The sequence below is a fragment of the Vitis riparia genome, chromosome 9 (genome assembly GCF_004353265.1).
Source record: "Vitis riparia cultivar Riparia Gloire de Montpellier isolate 1030 chromosome 9, EGFV_Vit.rip_1.0, whole genome shotgun sequence".
Lineage (NCBI taxonomy): Eukaryota > Viridiplantae > Streptophyta > Magnoliopsida > Vitales > Vitaceae > Vitis > Vitis riparia.
This window is the reverse complement of record NC_048439.1, coordinates 10,656,217-10,679,404: the sequence shown is the minus strand read 5'-3', so window position 1 is coordinate 10,679,404 and position 23,188 is coordinate 10,656,217. Positions and strand designations below refer to the sequence as shown.

The 23,188-nt window shown below is 33.6% G+C and overlaps 1 non-coding gene across 1 annotated transcript; it reads left to right on the top strand.

The window, feature by feature from the left end:
- Nucleotides 1-6,965: 6,965 nt before the first annotated feature.
- On the top strand, nucleotides 6,966-7,038 carry TRNAE-CUC. The gene has a single exon. It is a non-coding gene; the product is annotated as a tRNA-Glu (tRNA).
- The last annotated feature ends 16,150 nt before the right edge of the window (nucleotides 7,039-23,188 follow it).

The window sequence follows — 23,188 nt, the reverse complement described above, 5'->3', positions numbered from 1 at the left end:
CTCAAATGAAGAAATACCGAGAGCCTCCTCCCCACACCCACTCTCTGCCTCTCCTAAAATAAATAGTAAAACCCCTTAAAAAATCATCATGAAAACTTTGCAGAGTTGTTTTCCTCTTTCCTAGAAAGTTGTCTTTCTGTCAATCTCACCACCTCAGTCAATCAAACCATGCAAAACCAAAGAGAGGTCATAGCCCATGTACCAAAGATAGTATAAGCCCAAATATCAACAATTAAAATGAGAAAATCAATATTAAAACCCAAATAAATAATTAAGCCTAAATAGCATGGAATCCAAATCAATTTGGCAATCAAGCCAAGCCCAAAAACAAACCCAAACTAATATCTACATATACCATCTCAAAATAAACAATTCAAATCAACAATCTAACCCAAATGAAGAGTCAAACTAATTAAGGCCCAAACCTAATAACACACCATTAAACTGCAATATTCCAAGGCTCCAATCAACAACCCAAGCTAAATGCCCAACCTATGAGCATGAATTAATAATTGAAGGCCCGCAAACAAAACTCAATCTCACAAACAGTTGCCCTAAATATTAAATGGGAGGGAAACTTACCACTTTTATATAATATGGAGGAGGAACGAAGGGTGGTTGCCATGGATGAGAGAGTGGTAGTGTCGATGGTGGGGGTATTGTCATGACAAGGGTTGTATTGGTGCTCGCAGGACAAAATTGCTAAGGCATTCCTTGCCAAGACACCAATTAACATTTGAATGACTAGCCATGGCCAAGACGAGCCCCATGTTGTTAAGTAATGTAATTAGTTATATTTTCTGCATATGCTTAGCTGTAGGAAATATTCCTCTGTCTCAAGCCTTGCCACATGTATTATTTTTTTAGATTTTCTCTATTGTAATAATGTTTTGCTACAATATATAAATTTTTAGTCCTAGGCTCATTTTCTATGAGTGCTGGAATTCTAGAATATTCCTTAATTCTATTCTCTTTGTTTCTATTTTCTGTCTTTCTTTTCTTCTTTGCTTGCAATTCAATCTTAGTATCAGAGCCAAAAATGTCCAGCACAAATTCTTCTCCGACAACCCTAATTGCAAATCCCCAAAATTTTAACCCAACTCTAGCCTCTATTTTGAATATTACCTAAACCAATTACCCATCTCTTTCTCAGCCTCTAACTATCAAACCTGATGAGACGAATCTGCTACTTTGGAAAAATCAACTTCTAAATGTGATCATAGCTAATAGGTTGGAAGATTTCATTGAGAGAGAGGCACCTATACCAGCCAAATTATTGGATCATGCCCAACTACATATCAACCCACTCTTCATACAATGGGAAGGAACAAATAAACTTATCATGAGTTGGATCTATTTCCTTAACTCTTGCCATGGTGGGAAGAATCATAAAATACAAGACTGCTCAGGAAATATAGGGAGCTCTTAACAGAGTCTATCATTCTCCTTCGATTGCTATTGTGTTGGGGTTGAACTCTCAACTTCAGAAGATTAAAAAGGAAAGTATTACCATTTCTAAGTATCTTGCTTGTATTAAGAAAGTCTTTTATAAGTATTCTGTTATGGGTGAGCCATTATCTTATAGAGATAAAGTGATGTATACTCTGAATGGATTGACTGAGGAATATGATGGATTTGTGACCTCCATCTATAACAGATCTGACAAGCCTCCTTTAGAAAAGGTTCATAGTCTCCTTTACACCTATGAATATCGGTTGGAACAAAGGAATATTGCACAACAACTTCATTTTCCCCAGGTTAATCTCATTGCTTATCCTAGCCAAAACAAATTTCAGAAAAATCAGAAATCAAATTTTTCTAAATACCCACAAAGTTCATATTCATCTTTCCCAAACAAGCCTATTAATCCTTATCAGACCTTTCATCCAAATTCCCAACCTAGCATCCTTAGAAAACCTCAAGGACAACCACAATCATCTTCCAAAATGGTTTCAGAAACAAACAACTGGAAATTTTGGACCAAAGCCACAATGTCAAATTTGTGGGAAGTTTGGTCACATAGCTTTTAATTCCTATCATCGAGCTAACTTAAACTACCAACCACAGTTTCCAAATTCTCAACCCAAACCTCAACTTCCAAATTTTATAACTACAATGTTCACCACTTCAACATCTGCTACTATGCCCTCTAATAGTTGTGATAATTCTTGGTATATGGATTCTGAAGTAACACATTGCTTTACACTAGAGTTTGGCAACCTGACAAATCTATGCGTGTTTACTGGTGAGGAGCAAGATATAATAGGCAATAGTAAGTCAATTGGAATTTCACATATTGGTAATGCTATGATTTCTAGTCCTATAAATTCATTCATTTAAAACATGTCTTGCACACTCCTCAAATCTTAGAACAACTCATTAGGGTCACTAAGCTTTCTTTTGATAATCAAGCTTTTGTTGAATTCCATTGCTCTCATTTTCTTGTGAAGGATCAAGCTTCGAGGAGGGTACTTCTTCAAGGAATACTTGAAAATGGACTCTACAAAGTTTCATCATCAATCACTCCTTTGTCATCCCTTGATGCCTCTTCTTCATTAGCTTCACCTTCAGTCCTTGTTACTCAACTATCCTTCAACCATGCTTAAGCCTTCATCACTCAACACAATAATACCATACTGTGGCACCATAGACTATGACACCCTGCTTCTAATGTAGTTACTCAAGTTATGAGGAGTTGTAATTTGAAATTCTAAATCTTTTGATTTTTGTTCCTCTTGTCAATTGGCTAAGGGTCATAGATTACCCTTTGTACTTTCAAAATCTAAAGTAATGAAACCTTTTTATTTGGTTCATTCTGATCTTTGGGGTCCTTTTCCTATCCAATATGTCACTGGTGCTCATTACTTCCTTCTTTTTATCGATGATTACTCTCGCTTTATTTGGTTTTATTTGTTAAAAAAAAACAAAGATGCAGTTTTCTCCTACTTTCTAAAATTCAAAAATCTCATTGAAATCCAATTTAACATAACTATTAAGACCTTGCAAACTGATTGGGGTGGTGAATTTTGTCCACTTAAGTTTTTTTCTAGAAAATCTTGGTATTCATCGTCGTCATCCTTGTCCTTATACTCCCCAACAAAATGGGCGAGTTGAGTGCAAAAATCGCCACGTTGTTGAAGTTGGTTTCCATGTTGGCTCATTCTTCTGTTCCAATTTCTTATTGGCCATATGCATTCCAATATGTTGTGTACTTAATTAATAGGTTACCTACTACTATATTGAATAATAAAACCCTTTTTGACTTGCTTTATGATAAATCTCCTTCTTATTCTTCATTTCAGGTGTTTGGTTGCTCTTGTTTTCCATTTTTAAGACCTTTGAATCAGCATAAACTTTAGTTTTGCTCCACTAAATGTGTCCTCCTTGGTTTTAGTCCTCACTATAAAGGTTATTTGTGCTTAAATAGACAAACATGTTAGATTTATGTCTCCCGCCATGTGGTTTTCAATGAGTTCTCTTTTCCTTTCTCTTTTTCTCTCTTTCCTTCTTCCTCTCCTACTCCATCTACGTTCACTCCTAATCTCCCTATTTCTTTTTTCTTTCCTTCTTTAGCCACTCCACATCCCATTTTTGTCTCACCTTCTTTTTTTTCCTTTGTTTCTCTTCTTTCCCCCTCTTTTTCCTTTCCATCTGTCTTCCCATTGTCTTCTCCCCTTCATTCTTCTCTTCCCTCTCATTCTTCTCCTCTCATATCTCTCTCTCTCCATTTCTCACAAGACACTCATCCCACTACTTCAATATGTCCAATTCCATTTGTTGTACCTACTGACTTACCGGAATCTATTCTCCATCGCCCCCCATCTCTCACCAACACTCATTCCATGGTGACTAGATCAAAGGTTGGGTTTTATAAACAAAAAACTCTTGTGATAGCATTTGATTCCCTTGTTGAACTTGCCCTTTTTGAGTCTGTATCTTTTCACCAAGCAGTCAAACATACTCACTAGCAAAATGCTACGATTGCAAAATATGAGGCTCTTATTAAAAATGATACTTGGACATTAATGCCTCTATTACCTGGTCACATAGTCATTGGCTACAAGTGGGTTTTCAAGGTCAAGCTCAAATCGGATGGCTCCCTTGAAAGATATAAAGCCCGGTTAATTACTAAAGGTTTTCAACAAACACTTGGCTTGGATTATTTTGAAACCTTTAGCTCAGTTGTTAAGCCCACTACTATATGAATTGCTTTAAGTTTAACTATTTCTCTTTAGTGGCCTATCAAACAATTGGATGTCCATAATACATTCTTAAAGGGTGACATATCAGAAACTGTTGTTGGTTTTCTTAGTACTTCTACTCCGAACTATGTTTGCAAGTTGAATAAGGCTTTATATTGTCTTAAACAAAATCCTTGTGCCTGGTATACAAAGCTCAATACTTATCTACTACATTGTGGTTTCCAGGGTTCCAAATTTGATACTTCAATGTTATTCTCCAACCAGGGCTCCTCCATTCTTATTTTGTAAATTTATGTGGATGATATTATTATCACAGGTAGTCACTCTATCTTGGTGAACTCCTTTATTAACCAACTCCATAATCAATTTGCTCTCAAGGATTTGGGGTCTCTTTCTTATTTTTCTGGGCATTCAAGTTAATCGTACTCCATATTCCCTACATCTATGTTAACACAAGTACATTACTATTTTTCTTCATCGGGCTTAAATGTTTGACTATAATCACGCTTCTATTCTCCTATGAGCACCTCATCTTCCTTATCCTTGTGTGATGGTGAGCCTCTTTCAGATCCATCTTTGTACACAAGCATTGTGGGAGCTCTATAGTATTGTACCATCACCCAACCTGACATCAGTTTTTTTATCAACAAAGTTTGCCAATTCATGTACTTTTCAACCACAACTCATTGGCAAGCTATTAAAAGGATTCTCCACTATCTCAAGAGTACCATTTCCCATGGCACTTCTCTTCAACCATCCACTAATCTCTCACTCACTTGTTATACTAATGTTGATTGGGTCGACTGCCTAGATGATTAGAAAAGTACAAGTGGCCATTATTGTTTCCTTGGCCCCAATTTGGTTTCCCGGTCCTGTACCAAACAAAAGGTTTTTTCTCGATCAAGTGTGGAGTCCAAATACAGAGGTCTTGCTAAAACAACTTTAAAACTTATTTGGAATGAAACATTCCTCATCGAACTGCACATTCTTTTCTTTACTCCCCCAACCACCCATTTTACTGCTCATCTCATTTTTCATGCTTGTACAAAACATATTGAAATAGATTATCATTTCATTCGAGATCATGTGCTTCATAAATCCTTATTGGTCAAATTTACACCATCTGAAGAGCAACTCGCAGATGTCCTGACCAAGCCACTGTCTGCACCTTGTTTTCAAAGTCTATTAAACTTTGTCTGCATCTACTTAGCTGTAGGAAATATTCCTTTGTCTTAGGCCTTGCCATGTGTATTGTTTTTTTAGATTTTCTCTATTGTGATACTCCTTTGCTACAATATATAAATTTCTAGTCCCATACTCATTTTCTATGTGTTGGAATTCTAGAATATTCCTTGTTTCTATTCTCTCTGTTTCTATTTTTTTTTTTGTCTTTCTTTTCTTCTTTGCCTGCAATTCGATCTCATGTAGACTAGAATTGTCATGATTTAAGTAAAAGAAATAAAGGGATGAGTATGGGGTGGAAGATATAACAATGGTGCTCAGAGAAAGGCTTTTTCTTGCACGTTGATAGAGCAATGAGCAGAGAGAGAGAGAGATGAGCCAAGGGTTTAGGTTTTTGAGGGAGGATATGTCATGGGTGGGAAGTAATGGGTACAAGGGATGAGTCAGAGAAAGAAAAAAAATGGGAGAAAATAAAAGAAAATAGAAGGTGAGTGGGTTGTAAATGGGGATAGAAAGTGGGTATGAGAAAATTGGGCCAAAAATTTGGGGTCAACAAACCCATTGTCATCTCTCCTTGCCTTATCCCACCTATAGTAAGCCAACATTGGAAGAAATATAAATGAAATGAAATTTTAAATAATTTTTTTTTATAAAAACTCATATATGAAATACATCCTTATTCTCTATGTTCCAAAGTAAGATGTCTAATAAAAGAAAATGAAATTTGTTTTAAAATCACCTTATTTTTAGTGTTTTTTTTTTCTTAAAATAGTACAAAAATCAAGTGAAAATAGTTAAAATTTATTTTAATAAAATCACTTTACTTTTTAAGAAAAATTTGTAATAATTATTTCTAATAAAAAGTTTGTCTTATGTGTTTTTCAATTTATTTTTAAAAAAATTCTATCTTAAAATTACATTTTTTTCTTTTCTTCTTAAAAAAATAAAAAATAAAATGAAGGGGTTAGAAAGACAATGAAGAGAAGAAAGAAGGTGACGCTAGCCGAGTGTTTGTCTTTGAATTTGCAGGTCCATAACCATCATCACTGAAGTAAGAAATCAAATCCTACTTCCCCTCACTCATTTTTTCGTTCATAAACAACGCTCATCATTCATAAATGTCCTCCCCAACACAAGTCTCCATAACCCTAATTTATATTATTTCTTAGTATTTTATGTATGGGTACGTTCATGGATTATTTTTTAAAATCAAGTTTAATCATCTACCTTTTTTATTATTTTCTGGTTAAAAAAGATGCCTAAATTTTGAATGAATTTGTTGTTGTATTGAATGTGTAAAATTGATATTTATTTTGCTTATTACAAATTCAATAATCCGACATTTTAATTTGATTTGCTTTTACATAAATTCTCACAATGATATGAAACGGAGAGGTAAATTATAAACAAATTGATAATAAATTAACAAAATGAGACTTTTAGTTCGTGTATTGATGGCACGTAGAACCGGGAAATATGCTTGTATTTTTGGAGTTTTTTGGTATCGTATTTCATTATTTGTTGAAAATAAAGGTCAGTAGATTACATTATATAGACTATATCCTAACAATCTATGCACAATCCGTTGTAGTCTAGTTGGTTAGGATACTCGGCTCTCACCCGAGAGACCCGGGTTCAAGTCCCGGCAACGGAAAGTTTTTTAATTTTTATATTTTTAATTTGCCTTTGTTGGGCTCATTCCCTGGGCTTACTTTTCAGCCTATGTTCCATTTTCATTATGTTTTGCTGAGCCAAATTAATTTTTGGCCCATATGTAAACACAAACCCAATTTCAATTTGACACCGTTTATGAGGCATTATTTGAATTGATTTTTTAAAGCCCAATAAAAAGCTTAGCTAAAAAGAGGAGTTTTAAAAGTTACAGTATTGTTTCTTATGAAAACGCTTTTGATTAATTTAAAAAATTATTCTATACTTAATTAAAATTCTATAATATCAAAATCACTTATTTCATAACTTTTTCCAGGCTTTATTTGAAAGTTGATTTTTTAATTGGGCCAAACTTCTTAATATTTGATTTGGCTTTTGTACTCCATATTTAAGCTCTACTTGATTTGGCTTAAAAGATTATTTTATATTTAATGAAGATAGAATGAGGTCTTAACAGGAGAATTAAGTGGTGTTTGTTTTTTTGGCTTTTTATTTAAAATAATTTATTTTTAGAATTTAGATTATTTGTTTTTCTATTTTTTTCATAACTTATTATAAACTTTTTACTAAATAGAAAAAACCAAAATATGTAGTTTTTTTTAAATAAAAAAAAATAACATATTGACTTTTCTTTATCTTTTAATACTTAATGGAAATAAAATATTATAAAAACAAACAATCTAATATTTAACACTATTAAGCTTTAAGGTTCTATTTAGAATTAAGTAAAAAAACAAACACCACCTTGGTGTTTTGCTTAAGAAGGTTTCATGTTAGACACAAACTAGAACTTCTAATTTTACTCCCATTATTAATGTTTCTATTTGTATTATTTATGATCTAATCCCACATTATAACTTCATTATAAAACCTTTAAGCTCCCCCAAAAAAAGAGAGGAGTGGCCTGCATAAGCAACTCATATATGTGGTTTGGTTACTAAGAAAATTAAAAAAAAAAAAAAAGTCAAAAATTAATTCTTAGGGTATGTTTGATTGGTGAAAATTTTCACTAAAATTAGCAGAAAAGAAAAAGATAAGACCCCAAGTTTGGTTTCTTTATAAAAGATGTGGGAAATAAACTAAATAATTAAAGAATACACTTGAACTAATCATTACCCAATGAGCTTGATTTTTTAAGTTTATCATTACCCACAGGAGTCTCAGTGCCATTAGCACCTTTTTTTAAGTACTCCTTGAACTAATCCCTCATTGTTTTCGCGGATTAAGCTTAGAAATACGTTTATTTGTTCATATGATGGTCGCTCATGGTAATATATACATAAATATATATTGCTTTCCACAAGAAAGAGAAGGCAAATTCACATGCATTTCCACCCATATTCACGTGCAAAATTGACAAAAACATCTGCTTGATAAAACATATCTCAAATCATACAAGTAAAAAGTTCTATATGTAATGAAAAATTCAAGATAAAAAATTATAAAATGAGGAAAAAAACATCTTTGATTAATCAACTCAAGGAGATCAAACAATGTTTGAAGTCGGAAGTCAATAAAATTTGTTAATAATGATTTCTATATCCTTACGGAAATAAAATAAAATATTGAGCTTGACAATTTAAAATAAAGTAATAGAACTTACCAAGCTTAAGAATTTCCATTATTGTTAACTCTAGTGTCCATAAAATTAACTATTGGCTCAAGGTTTCCTTTAATTGGGTTTTAATGATGGCAAAATAATATTAAAGTTATTAATGATGTAATCAAGTTTATCATTCCAAGTTTCAATGAATATGGCTAATTTAAGTCAATTCAATGTTCGATCATAATTAATGAAGACTTGACAAAATTGAAAACCTTTGAAAATTTGGGAACTAATTGTTCATGTTGGTGCCATTGACTCATTTAAAACCATTCATGCACTTGCCGGCTTCAAAATCATGTTTATATGCTTTTTGATTGAATATAATTTTGTAAAATATGACGATTTCTTATTTTTAAATAAACTCTAATTTGAATTCTTTCAAAACTTGAAGGGTTTATAAGCTTATCTAGAAGTCTTCCATTATGTTCTCAACCTCTATTTGATCTTAAAAGTAATTTTTTTTTTTTTTTTTTTTACTTCAAACGATCAAGATTGTGAGAAACATGTTAAACCTATTTGGATTGATCGATCAAAATGCATTTTGTGATCTAATGAGTTGTTTTAAATGGTTAAGGTGAAGCATCGACCGATTGAGGACCAGTCGATCTAGTTGCTCAATTGATGGAGGATCGATCAATCGAATTGGTTGCTCAATTGATTGAGGATCAGTCAAATTAAATGCTCAACCGACCAAAGATTGATCGAATTGATTGCTCAACTAATTCTTCAAATCCCCGATATTAACTTGGGTTCCAAGGTCCTCAAGCTACTATTTTGTATATTTAAACTTCCAAATGCATCTGAATAAGAGAGTTTGAAATTGAATTGCTTACTAACCAAAGATTTCATTCAAAGCTTTTTAGTGCATTTACTCTTATATTTGCAAATATCTTTGTATACAATCAAATAAATCATTATTTCCTTATATTGTGAGCCAAAATTTGCTTCTCTAGGATTGGAATTTCTCTTCACTTTTCATTCTAAACTTGTGATAGTTACTGAGGTAGATTTTAGGTTGATTTGAGATTGTAATTATTGAAGGCTTATATTAAAGTTTTTGGAGATAGTGGAACCCTCATTCGAATAAGAGCTTGAAAAGAGTGGACATAGCCGAATTGCTAGGCCACTATAAATTGAGTTTGCAAATTCCTCTCTCTATTCTCTTTATATTTATATATTGCATTATATTTTTTTTAATTGATTTTTATCAAAGTTCGAAAAAGTAACTGACACTCAATTCACCCACGTTTGGGTAATTACATCAAGTTTTAATTAACTTGTCTTTACATAACCATTTTAAACTCGTAAAAATGCTCAAAATGTAATAATAAAATGAAATTGGGAAAGCAAAAATTTGCTTATTCAAAGATACTGGGGAAGATTAAAGAGCTAAATTGAAGCTTAATAATAAGGAATTTTCTAACTGTTAAAATAGTAAAAAGAAATTAATGCTATTTTTTTAGAAAATATTGGTCATACTATAATTTTGATTACCTTATTGGACCCAAACAAATTAAAAATATGATTTATTATCTCAATAACTTAAGATAAGTTTAATTAAAAGAAGAAAAAGAAACAAAAGAGAAAAGAAGTCCATCTAGAAAAGGATGTACATGTATGATTTTCCACATGTACCGTACTAGTTTTTTTTTTTCAATTTATAGAAATATTTAAATAAGGATATTTTAGTCGTTGGTTTTTTTTTTAAAAAAAAATTTAAGTCTCTTTTCATAAAATAAAATGTATTTTAATCTTTTAAGAATAAAAAAGCAAAAAAGTTTCAGTGGTATTTGTTTTTGGATTAAACAAAAAAAATTTAAATATTTAACTTTTTCTATTCAGTGAAAAGCAATTTATTGATATTAACCAACATAATTAAAATGAATTTGTTATTAATAATTCAATTTGGTTATATTAATTGATATCAATACGGTTACTTGTAACTTAATAAAAAAACAAAATATTTTGACTTTTTTTATTCAACTAAAAAGCAAACACTACCTTAATTTTATTTTTTCAAATATTTGTGTATTCTATTTCACCTTATACCAATTTTCCTTAAATAATAAAAAAAAATACAAAAACTGAAGTCTGAAATCACTTGAGTCTTTAAGCTCAAGAATTTTTAAAAAAATATCTAAAAAATATTCATTTATCCTTCATCATTCTATACTTTTTTAACATATAAAAATAAATTGCCACTAATGTAAATATCTTATGTTGAATGGATTGTAATTGTAATGTCATTTGTTATGCACTGTTTGTAATTTAATAAATAGATGAATATTTCAAAATTCAAAATTTATAATCCTCCCCATTCTTTATTTTCCTATATAGTCAAAATCATAAATAATTTTGAAAATGTTTAAGGAAATTCTTTAGTATAGCTAACAGCAGATTTCCCTTGGTTTTGTTATATTCTAGAAGTTTCCAGATTTCGTTTCTACTTAATATGTTGAAAGTTTCTTATGTTTTGAATCCCAAACCGCAGACGCTTAGAACCTTCTTTAGAAAATTGAGAAAGCTTCCACATGTGAAATCTCCATGTGAAACCTATAAAGCTTTGGAATTCTAGCTAGTAGAAAACAAAAAATTACCTCTTTTGAATTATTTTTAAAAATATTTTTTTTTGTTATAAATAAAAATTATTTTTTTTTGTTATAAATAAAAATTATTTTTAAAAAATATTTGAAAACACAAAAAATAAATTAAAGATATTCTAAATTATGGACTTTTTAAAAAAAAAATTAAAGATTTGGTTTTAATATCTAAAAAAAAATTAGTTTTTTGAGAATGGTTTTCGAAAACATTGTCAAAAACTTTCAAATGCCAACAAATTCCAAAATTTTAAGAATTTTTAATTTTTAATAAATGTTGACTAAATGCAAGTTTCGGTGTCAAAGTTTGGGACTTAAAATTATTCTTCTTGAATTATTTCAAGGAGGGGGCGATCATTGCTAAATTGCGAACAAGTTAGAACGATCTCGAAAAAAGAATTGAACTTTCTTATATATATAACCTTCAAGGGAATTTTCAAAGAATTAATCGCTATGCAATGAAGCATGGCAACAACAAAGAAATCTTCTAATTTGTGACTTGATTCTAGGGTCATTGTGCACGTCATAAGTATTAATTAAAGTATTCTTTAGGATAATTAAATAAAATTTTAATGATGGCTCTCACACTTTAAAATATGATTTCATCGTTTTGTATAAGAATGGGAAATAAGTGTTTTTCATGTAAAAAGTGTATATTAATTTAATTAAATTTTTTAAAAATAAGATGTTTTTCATGCAATGAGTATTAATTAAAGTCTTCTTTAGGATAATTAAATAAAATTTTAATGATGGCTCTCACACTTTAAAATATGATTTGATCGTAGTTTTGTATAAGATTGGGAAATAGGTTTTTTTCATGCAAAAAGTGTATATTAATTTAATTAAAAATTTTAAAAATATCAAAATTTTCATTATCTTTAATAAAAACCTTTTTGAAGTAGAGCTAAAAAAAAATTCCAATTCGCATAGTAACTCGATTCTTCTATTAAAAATCGTGGAGAATCAAACATTATTATTTAGAAATGTAGTTAATATAAGAATATGGAGCAATAAATTGTCCAAAAGGTTTTAATCCAAAATTATGTTTATGTTTGGTTTTCAAAATGTATTTAAAAAAATAAAATTTTTATTTTATATTATATTTGATTATACTATGAAAAATACAAAAGAATATTAGATATAATTAAAAATAACTAAAAACTTATGTATTTTTAAATTATTTAATTTTTAGATTTAAAAATTAAAATAAATGAAATAAGTTTGAATTAAAATGTAAAATAATTTATTAATTATAAATCTCTTTTTAATTTTTCTTTACTTTTTTTTCTATTTTCTTTCTCTCATATTTTTCCTTCTTTTTTTTTTTTTTTTTTTTTTTTTTTACAAATCAGACATAATTATATATTTCTCTGCCAAGTTTAAGGAACGAAAAAGAAAAAAAGAAAAAAAAAATTATTGAGCTTACTTCATGTGCCAAAAATTGGGGAAAATCCTGTCCCTGAAAATTTGCCATGTAAGAAAGGTTTTAAGGTTGACTAGAGTAACAACTTAATTATGTCGAAGAATGAAATATTTTCTAGAAAGACGTAGCTATTCTTCTAGTGGAATTCTCAAAGTCATTGATAATAGAATTATCTTTGTTTGTTTGGCATGCACGTTTCGAGCATTTGATTTTTAAATCACTGAAATATATGCCTAAAATTGGTTTAATCTCCTGTAGCAATATCTCATGATGTGTGTTGGGAATATCTCATGGGAATATTCACAATAACAAACATGACGTGTCTAAAATTGGGAATATTCACAATACTCATAATGAAATGTTTCAAGTCCTTGTATTTTAAATTCATGATTCGGTTTGGACTTGGAATTATATTGCAGTCTTGTCCAAACTGTCATGATAAAAATTAGAATCTTAAGATGCGATGGTGTTTGATCAAGTATGATATCATCTTTAGAATTGATTTAGTGATAGATATGACACCTAATAATTGCAATTAATTTATTAGGATAATTACTTAGCCCCACCGGGAAGTATTGTTTTGGAAGTTTAATTGAGACAAGATGGTAAATTATTTTTATGTTTACAACCTCTACCCACTAGAAGGTTTGAAGTTACAAATTGAATGTAAAATTGATTGATTCAATATTAAGGATTAATTTTATAGCATTGATGTTTATATTTTTTGTATGTGATGGTTTATAGTATTTTTCAATGATTTTAGAATCGGACTGGTCATCGAACCTGAAAAGTTACCGATTCATTGGTTGGACCGATGGTTGAACCACGGTCGAACTGGTGACGTCATAAATACGTAATTTATATATTATTAAAATTAAAAATAATTATAAAAAATTTAAAATATATATGAATAAATTAAAATTTAATAATATTATTTTATATATTTGAATTATCAAATTAAATCATACGAATATTTTAAATTTTATTAAATGAAATATGTATAATATTTAAATGTGAATATATTAAAAATGAAAGAAAATAAATTATTTAATTTAAACTAATTTTATAATTTTTAAAAATATTATATTATTTTTATCTAATATTATAAAAAAAAAAATTAAAATCCAATATATATTGTTTTGTTTGGTATATTAGATAACAAAAGGTGTGTAGCCGATTGGTGTCCTAGGTTGGTTACTCAACCTGTTAGCAATCCCACATCGGATTCTGAGAGGAATAAGGACACAAAGGACACCTATAAAAACTATCCTCATTGAGGGTACAGGCATCATCACGGCTTGTGGGCTCAAGACTCAGCAAAAAATGGCTGGGGTGGGTGTGGGCTTTGTCATAATAAAACAAGGCCTAGTGATGGGCTTTAGCCAAAAATTTATATACAGTGGAGCCTTCCATGCTTACAAAAAGAGGAGGCAACTTAAACCATTCGATTCGTTTAGAACCACCTAGTTCCATCGGTTCACCGGTCCGATCGTTGGTTTAAACGGTTTGTGACTGGTCCAATGCTCAATTGGTTTAATAGAGTAAACCGGATCGAAAATGCGACCGATCGACGGTTGAACCGGTTGGACCAACCGGTCCGGTCTAGTTTTCAAAACAGTGGTATTTTCACTAATTCTTGTGGGTCCAATCTTATGTGGTTATCATTTTTTTTTATTGGAATGATAAAATTCTCCTAATTTTAGGGTGTATGGACCTTGACTTGGTGCTTCATGAGGATGAACCACCTATCCCCAAGGAATTATAAGTATGCTAAGTGAAAGATCTACCTTTCAATCATAGGAGTGATCTAATCACCTATGATGTTCATGAAGAATTATATACATCAACGAAAGCATTAGGGGTTCAATCCTTGAATCTAATAAGGCAAAGGACTTTATAAAGGTTGTGGAAGAACAATTTGTAAGTTTTTTTGAAGCAAGGGCATGTACCCTTATGAATAAACTTTCAAGCAATGCAAATAGCATAACAATTCTTCGAATGTGTGTGAACACATTATAGAGATGAGGGACATTGTTTCTCAATTGAAGTTGTTGGAGATAGGGAATTCTAAGTCATTCTTGTCCATTTGATGTATATATTAAACTCTCTTCCTAAGGAATATGGTTCTTTTACTATCTCATATAACACACATAATGAGAGATGAACATTCAATGAACTTCTAACTGTGTATTCTAGAGTAAGGGAGACTAAAGCATGAGAAGTTAGAGATTGCTTATCAGGCAACTCATGATGAGGTAAGTGACAAAAAATCCAAAGGTGATCTGGAGGAAAGAAAAAGAAAGTGACAAAGTGGAAGAAAGTTAATAAGGTTATTGTTCCTTTTGCAAAAGAAAATGGGCACATGAAGGACTATGTGAAGTTTAAGAATTAACTTGTTGAGAGAGAGAGAAAGAAGAAAGACCTTAATTCTCATTAATGTAATGATCTACTTACAATTGAGAAATATATATATATACAAGGCTAGGAGTCCTAACTACCATACATGTATCCTATATTAACAAGGAAAGGTTATACACTATAAATACATTATATTCAACACTCCCCCTCAAGCTGGAGCATATACGCCATATGCACCAAGCTTGTTACAAATATATTTAATCCTAGGACCTCTGAGAGATTTAGTGAAGATATCAGCTAGTTGATCATTTGAATTAACAAAACTTGTAGCAACACATCCTGATGCGATCTTCTCTCTAATGAAATGACAGTCAACTTCAATATGTTTGGTCCTTTCATGAAAGACTGGATTGGATGCAATATGTAATGCAGCCTGGTTATCACATATGAGTTTCATCTGTTCATCCTTTCCAAATCTCAACTCTCGAAGAAGATGTCTCAACCATATGAGTTCACATGTTGCCAAAGCCATAGCTCGATATTCGGCTTCAGCGCTAGATCTGGCCACTACATCTTGTTTCTTACTCTTCCAAGATATTAGATTACCTCCAATAAAACACAGTACCCTGAAGTGGAACGTCTATCTGTGGGTGAGCCAGCCCAATCTGCATCTGTGTAACCAACAACCTGAGTATGACCTCTGTTCTCGTACAACACACTTTGGCCTGGTGTACTTTTGATATATCGAAGAATGCGGATTACAACATCCCAATGGCTATCACATGGTGACTGTAGGAATTGACTAACAACACTCACAGGAAAAGAAATGTCTGGACGAGTAATGGTGAGATAGTTCAATTTACCTACGAGCCGTCGATATCTCCCGGGGTCTCCTAAAGGCTCCCCCTGTCCTGGTACAAGTTTGACATTCGGATCCATAGGTGTGTCTACCGGTTTACAGTCTAACATACCAGTTTCTTCCAGGATGTCTAAAGCATACTTCCTTTGGGAAAGGACCACAGCAGAACTGGATTGAGCTATCTCAATTCCCAAGAAATACTTGAGTTTCCCCAAGTCTTTGGTCTGAAAGTGGGTAAAAAGGTGTTGCTTTAGTTTCTAAATACCATCCTGATCACTGCCTGTAATGACGATGTCGTCCACATAAACAACCAGATAAATACACTGCCCCAAAGAGTTATGATGATAGAAAACTGAATGGTCTGCTGTACTGCGAAGCATGCCAAACTCTTGAACAACAGAACTAAAACGGCTAAACCATGCTCGAGGAGATTGTTTCAAGCCATATAGAGAACGGCGTAACCTGCATACTAAACCAGACTCCCCCTGAGCAACAAAACCAGGAGGTTGCTCCATATAAACTTCCTCGGCAAGATCACCATGAAGGAAGGCATTTTTAATATCCAATTGATAAAGAGGCCAAGAACACATGGCAGCCATGGAGAGAAGCAGACGGACAGAAGCAATCTTGGCAACCGGAGAGAATGTGTCACCATAATCAGAACCATAAACCTGAGTATAGCCTTTAGCAACTAAGCGGGCCTTAAGGCGATCAACCTGACCATCAGGACCAACCTTAACTGCGTAGACCCAACGACAGCCAACGGTAGATTTACCCGAGGGTAAAACAACAAGATCCCAAGTGCCATTAGAGTGCAGAGTAGCCATTTCATCCACCATTGCCTGTCGCCAGCCTGGATGGGAAAAAGCTTCATGGGTGCTCTTTGGAAGAGAAACAGAGGATATAGTAGAAACAAAAGCAGAATAGGGTGAAGATAATCGATGATAACTCAAAAAATTGTAAATAGGATGAGGATTACGAGTAGAGCGAGTACCTTTCCGAACAGCAATGGGTAAGTCATTAGGAGAAGGCAGAGCCGGGGTAGGTGAAGCCGAAGGGATAGGAAGTGAGTCAGCAGGTGCCTCAGCAAAAAGGAGAGGAGCAACGACACGAGGGCGACGATGATAAACCTGAAGTGGTCGAGGAGGCATAGCATCAGGTGGGGAGACAATGGGAATAGACAAGACTTCAGAAACAGGAAGAGACTTAGAAGTGGTGGAAAAGAATGGTGAGTCCTCAAAGAAGGTGACATCAGCGGAGATAAAGTATCGATGAGTCTCAAGGGAATAACAACGATAACCCTTCTGAAGTCTGGAGTATCCCAAGAAGAGACACTTCATGGCTTTGGCGGAAAGCTTGTCCTGTCCAGGAGTGAGAATATGAACAAAGCAAGTACAACCAAAGACACGAGGAGGAAGGAAATAAAGTGGTTGGTCAGGGAAGAGAAGGGAGTGAGGAATCTGATCATGTAAGACAGAGGAGGGCATACGATTAATCAAATAACAAGCGGTAAGAACAGCGTCCCCCAAAAACGAAAAGGAACATTGCTATGGAGGAGGAGAGTACGAGTTGTCTCAACAAGATGTCGATTCTTGCGTTCAGCTACCCCATTTTGTTGAGGAGTATGAGCACAAGAAGACTGATGAAGAATCCCATGATGAGACATAAATGAAGTAAATGGGGCTGAAAAATATTCTCTGGCATTGTCACTGCGTAACACACGAATAGAAATATTGAACTGGGTTTGGATTTCAGCATAAAATTTCTGGAAAATAGAGAATAACTCAGCTCGATTTTTCATTAAAAATAACCAAGTACATCGAGAATAATCATCAATGAAAGTGACAAAATACTGAAATCCTAAAGTAGACGCAGTCCGACAAGGACCCCAAACATTAGTGTGGACAAGCTCAAAAGGAGACTTTGCCCGATTATTCAAACGCTTTGGGAACGAGACACGAGTATGTTTCCCAAGCTGACATGACTCACACGGAAGCGACGATAAGGTGGAAAAACGAGGGACCATCTTCTGGAACTTGGAGAGACTAGGGTGGCCCAGACGATTGTGAATGAGGAGAGGAGCATCAGTGGAAAGGCAAACTGCAGGAGATGAATCCGAGGTGAGGTGATAGAGGCCTTGAGACTCACGTCCTATGCCAATCGTCTTCCCCGTACTCCGGTCCTACAAGGTCACAAATTTATCAGAAAAGGTAATAGAGCAATTAAGAGTACGAGTGATTTTGCTGATGGAAATAAGATTAAAAGGACATTCAGGAGTATAAAGGACAGAAGTGAGAGGTAGAGAAGGCAGAGGAAGGGCCAAACCAATACCTTTAGCCACAGTTTGAGAACCATTAGCTAAGGTAACATTAGGTAAAGCAGAGGTAGTAGTAATAGAGGAGAAAAGATCCTTATTACCAGATAAGTGATCAGAAGCTCCAGAATCTAGAATCCAGGGTCCAAGAGAAGATGTGTGGGTAAGGCAGGCAGAGGCATTACCAGGCTGGGCAACAGAGGCAACAGAAGCCTGAGATGCGGAAGAGCTCGGAGCTTGAGGCAGCGGAGAATCAGAGGACTGGGCCACATGGGCAGTGCGAGGAGGTCGTCCATGTAACTGATAGCAACGATCGCGAGTGTGGCCAAGTTTATTGCAATAGGTGCAATGAGGACGTTGACCTCTACCTCGGGTACCACTACGGCCTCCTCGAGAGTTAGTTTGAGAAACTAACACAGAAGAATCTGAAGTGCTATCAAATGGCAAAGTCTGAGTGGAGGAGATACGGAGGAGGCGAGCAAACACATCATCCAAGGACGGAACTGATGAACTACCAAGAATCTGATCGCGGACAGGCTCAAGATCCGGACGGAGGCCAATAAGAGTAAGAACCATGAAGAACTTGTCAAGCTGTGTTTGTTGAGCCCCAACATCAGGAGTAAGAGGCATCACAGTCAAGAACTCCTCCTTAAGAGAGGCAATCTGACCAATATAAGTAGATAGATCCAAGTCCTGTTGGCTGAGATGGACAATAGCAGAAACCACCTTATAAAGACGTTGGATATCATTCGTATATAATCCTTTGGCCTGAGTCCAAAATTTAAAACAAGTTTTGTAGGCCCGAAGATGAAGAAGAATCTTGGGATCAACCGATTGCCATAATACACTACATAACTGTGCATCTATCTTCCTCCACTGTACGCGGTCAACCTCAGGGATATCTGCCTCCTGTGTAATCAAGTGATCCTCATATCCTTGACCCATAAACCAAAGTTCAACAGAGGCAGACCAGGAAAGATAATTGTCACTGCCAACCAATTTCTCCGAAGTAATCATAGGAGATCCAGATATAACAGCGGAAAAAATGGAATTTTTAGTAGTCATATCTACTTATCTGGAGAATGAAGTATGTTTGGATCGAAGAGAGCCCTAATACGGCTTCAGATTGCGGCGTGGCACCACCGAAAAAGGGAGACGGCCTCAGATCGCGGCGTGGTACCACCAGAAAGGTAGAAGAACACTTCCCAAGGCACGTGCAGGGATTGGAGTGGAGAAAAAGTAGTCGGAGCTTCGCCGGAAAGACTGTTTGGAGGGCCGACGGAGACAAAAATCCCCAAAAGAGGTACGTGCAGGGCTCGAATGGGAGAACCAGGGAGGTAGGGAGGCTGGTCGGCGTCAGGCGAGGCTGCTGGAGGAGGCGCGTCGCCGGAAAATCCCTCACGCGCCCTCACGCCCCGACGCGTGAGATGCAGCTGCCGGACAGAAACGTGCGCGTGGGCGGCGCGTGGATGCTTTTTTGGTGCCGGTGCCTTCACAAAAGTTGTAGATCTCCTCCAGGCGCTCCTTCTGGTATGGTCGGTGTCGGAAAAATACGTCGCCGGAAAAGTTCACCGGAAAAGTTCGCCGACGGTGAGTAGTTTCTGTCGACGATCCGAATGACCAGAAAGTATTGGGAGATGGGGAAGGTGACCGGAATGAAACACGGTCACCGGAAGGTTTCCCGGAGTTGATGACACGGGAAACAGGAAAGAATTAGGTTTTCTTCCTTGGCTCTGATACCATGTTGAGAGAGAGAGAAAGAAGAAAGACTTTAATTCTCATTAATGTAATGATCTACTTACAATTGAGAAATATATATATATACAAGGCTAGGAGTCCTAACTACCATACATGTATCCTATATTAACAAGGAAAGGTTATACACTATAAATACATTATATTCAACATAACTCAACAAGAAGGGTACACTTTTTACCTATGTATCTCATGAATCTCATTTTGTAAATGCACCTAATAATACATGGTGGATTGGTTCTGGTATTAAAATTTATGTTGCTAAAGTTATGTAAGGTTTTTAAACCTAAGGAAATGGAAGGCAAATGAATGGAGCATCTACTCAGGAAATTGGATGTGTTTGAAAGTCAAAGTTGGAAGAACATTTAGATTCGTTGTAAAATCTGGTTTTCATTTGGATCTTGAGAACACTTTTTATATTCCATTATTTTTTAGAAATTTGGTTTCTATTGCAAAACTAGTACCATTGGTTTTAAGTTCATATCTAAAGACTTAAATTTTATTTTTTATTTAAGAATGGTACTATTGTTGTCAATGATGTTCTAATTGATGGTCTATGTAGATTCAATTTGGATTACATGTATGAATGTTTTCTTTTGACCATGCAAGTTAATAATGTTGGCACAAAGTGTTGTATTAATAATGGGCACTCCTCTAAACCTTAGCATAGGAGATTGAGACATATCTCAACAAAGAGAATTTAAAGATTAATGAAAGATGGAGTTTTTAAAACCTCTTGATTATACTAATTTTAGTACTTGTATAGATCGTCATTAAGGGAAAGTAGATCAACAAGAATTCTAAGGTTTCCAAGAGGAGATTTGAAATTCTTGAGATTATACATATAGATATAAGTGACCTTATATATATAAAGTAGAAGTAGAGAAATAAAATAAATGAAAAATCAAAATCATTTATCAAACATAGACAACGAACCTTATGGAAGGTGCACAAAAAATGGTCAAATGTGAAGTCTATTTGCTAAGTTTCTTCAAGAAGAAGGCATTATTGCATGATATACAATGTTAGGTACACCAAAACAAAATGGTGCAGATGAAAGAAGAAACCAAACCTTAATGGATATGGTAAAGAGTATGATAAGCAATTCAAGCCTCCCCTTAAACCTTTATAAGAAAGCCTTAACGACTGTTATGTATATTTTGAATTGAGTTCCCTCTAAAGTAGTTCCTAAAACCAAGTTTAAATAATCTATAAACGTATGATTGTTCAATTGAAGTGAGGCTTTATAATCCTCAATTTAAAAAAAATAAAAAAAAAGAACAATTTGTGGTTATTTCATAGGCTATTCAATGAACTCCAACAGGTAAGGATCATGAAGAAAGGGAAGATTGTTGAATTATCTCATAAAGAAGGTAATATGATATCATACCAAAGTACAACCACTCATTGAAGAACATTTAGTACCTATAAGCACTTAAACTCTACCAAATGAAAACAAGACAATACAATTAAAAAGATCTTTATGAATAAGGAAATCAACAATTTCTAGTTATTATATTGTATACTTTCAAGAGACTAACTTAATATTGGACTTGATAATAATTCAAGCTCCTTTTCATAAGTCATGAATGTAAAAAACTCTATGTTTTGGTATGATGTCATGAAGGAAAAGATGAAATATACAACTAAAAATCAAGTTTGGGATTTCTTTGAAATGTCAATTAGGCATATAGCCATTGACGGTAATGGTTTTACAAGACCAAGAGAAGTGCCTCTCACAAAATAGAATGATCTAAAACCATGTTTATAGATGAGGGTTTCACTATAAAAAATAAAATAAAATAAAATAAAAAAAGAAGAAAAACAATGATTATCATGAAACATTTTCACTAATTTCCAAAAAGGATTCCTTTAGAATAATTATGGATTTTGTAGATCATTTTGGTATGGAGTTACATCAAATAGATGTTGAAATGATACCCTTGAATGGGGGTCTTGAAGAAAAGGTATATATGAAACGACTTAAAGGATTCAGTGATAATGATAACAATCACTTGGTTTGCAAATAAAAGAAATTTATATATGGACTAAAAGCTTCCTACCAATGGTATTTGAAGTGTCACAATGTTGCTACTTTATATGGCTTCACTAAAAACATTATTGATTATCGTATATACCTTAAGATCATTGAGAGTAAATATATTTTTCTAGTCTTATATGTAGATGATATTTGGTTACTAGTTATTTGGGTTTGGTACATGGCATAAAACATTTTCTTGCACAAAACTTTGATATGAAGGATAGAGGTAAAGCCTCTTATGTAAATAGCATAGAGATTCATACATTTGGGTTATCTCAAAAAGCTTATGTTGAAAAGGTTTTAGAAAGGTTTAGAATGAAGAATTGTGTACCTACCATAGTAGCCATTGTTAAGGGGGATACATTCAATTAGAGTCAATGTCCATAAAATGACTTGGAGTGAGAGCAAATGGAGACCATACCTTACACTTCTACTATAGGCAATTGAATGTACGCACACAAGTTTGCACTAAATCTAACTTTGCATATGCAACGGGTGTACTAGGTAGATATCATAGTGATCCTGGTATGTAACACTAGAAGGCTTCCAAAATGGTGATGAGGTGTCCCCAAGGAACCAAGGATTATAAACTTACATATAAACATACTGATCATCTCAAAGCGATTAGATATTTTTTAAACTCAAATTTTTCCAAATGCATAGACGTGAGAAAGTCTACTTCAAGATGCATTTTTCTTCTTGGTAGAAGGGTTGTACATAGAGAAGCACTAAGAAAACAATAATTACTTTGTTTGCCATGGAGACAGAATTTATTAGTTGCTATGAAGTTATATCAAATATATTATGGTTAAGGAATTTTATCATAGACCCGAAAATTGTTGATTGAATAGCAAGGCCCTTGAAAATTTATTATGATAACTCAACTATAGTTTTCTTTTCTAATTAAGAATCATAAAAGTGGAAGTTGAAGCAAGCATATCAACACAAAGTATTTGGTCATCAAAGACCATATTAAAATGTATGAAGTTGTCATTGATTGTGTAAGAACTACTCAGGATAACAAATCTTACGACTAAAGGATCAAATGTACAAAGATCATGTAGATTTCATGGAACTTTCTATTTAGACTTTATGATATTGCTTTTATTCTTTAACTTTTGTAATACTCATTTAATTATTTCAATTATTGAAGTAATTTTTATTCATTTTTGTGCACATA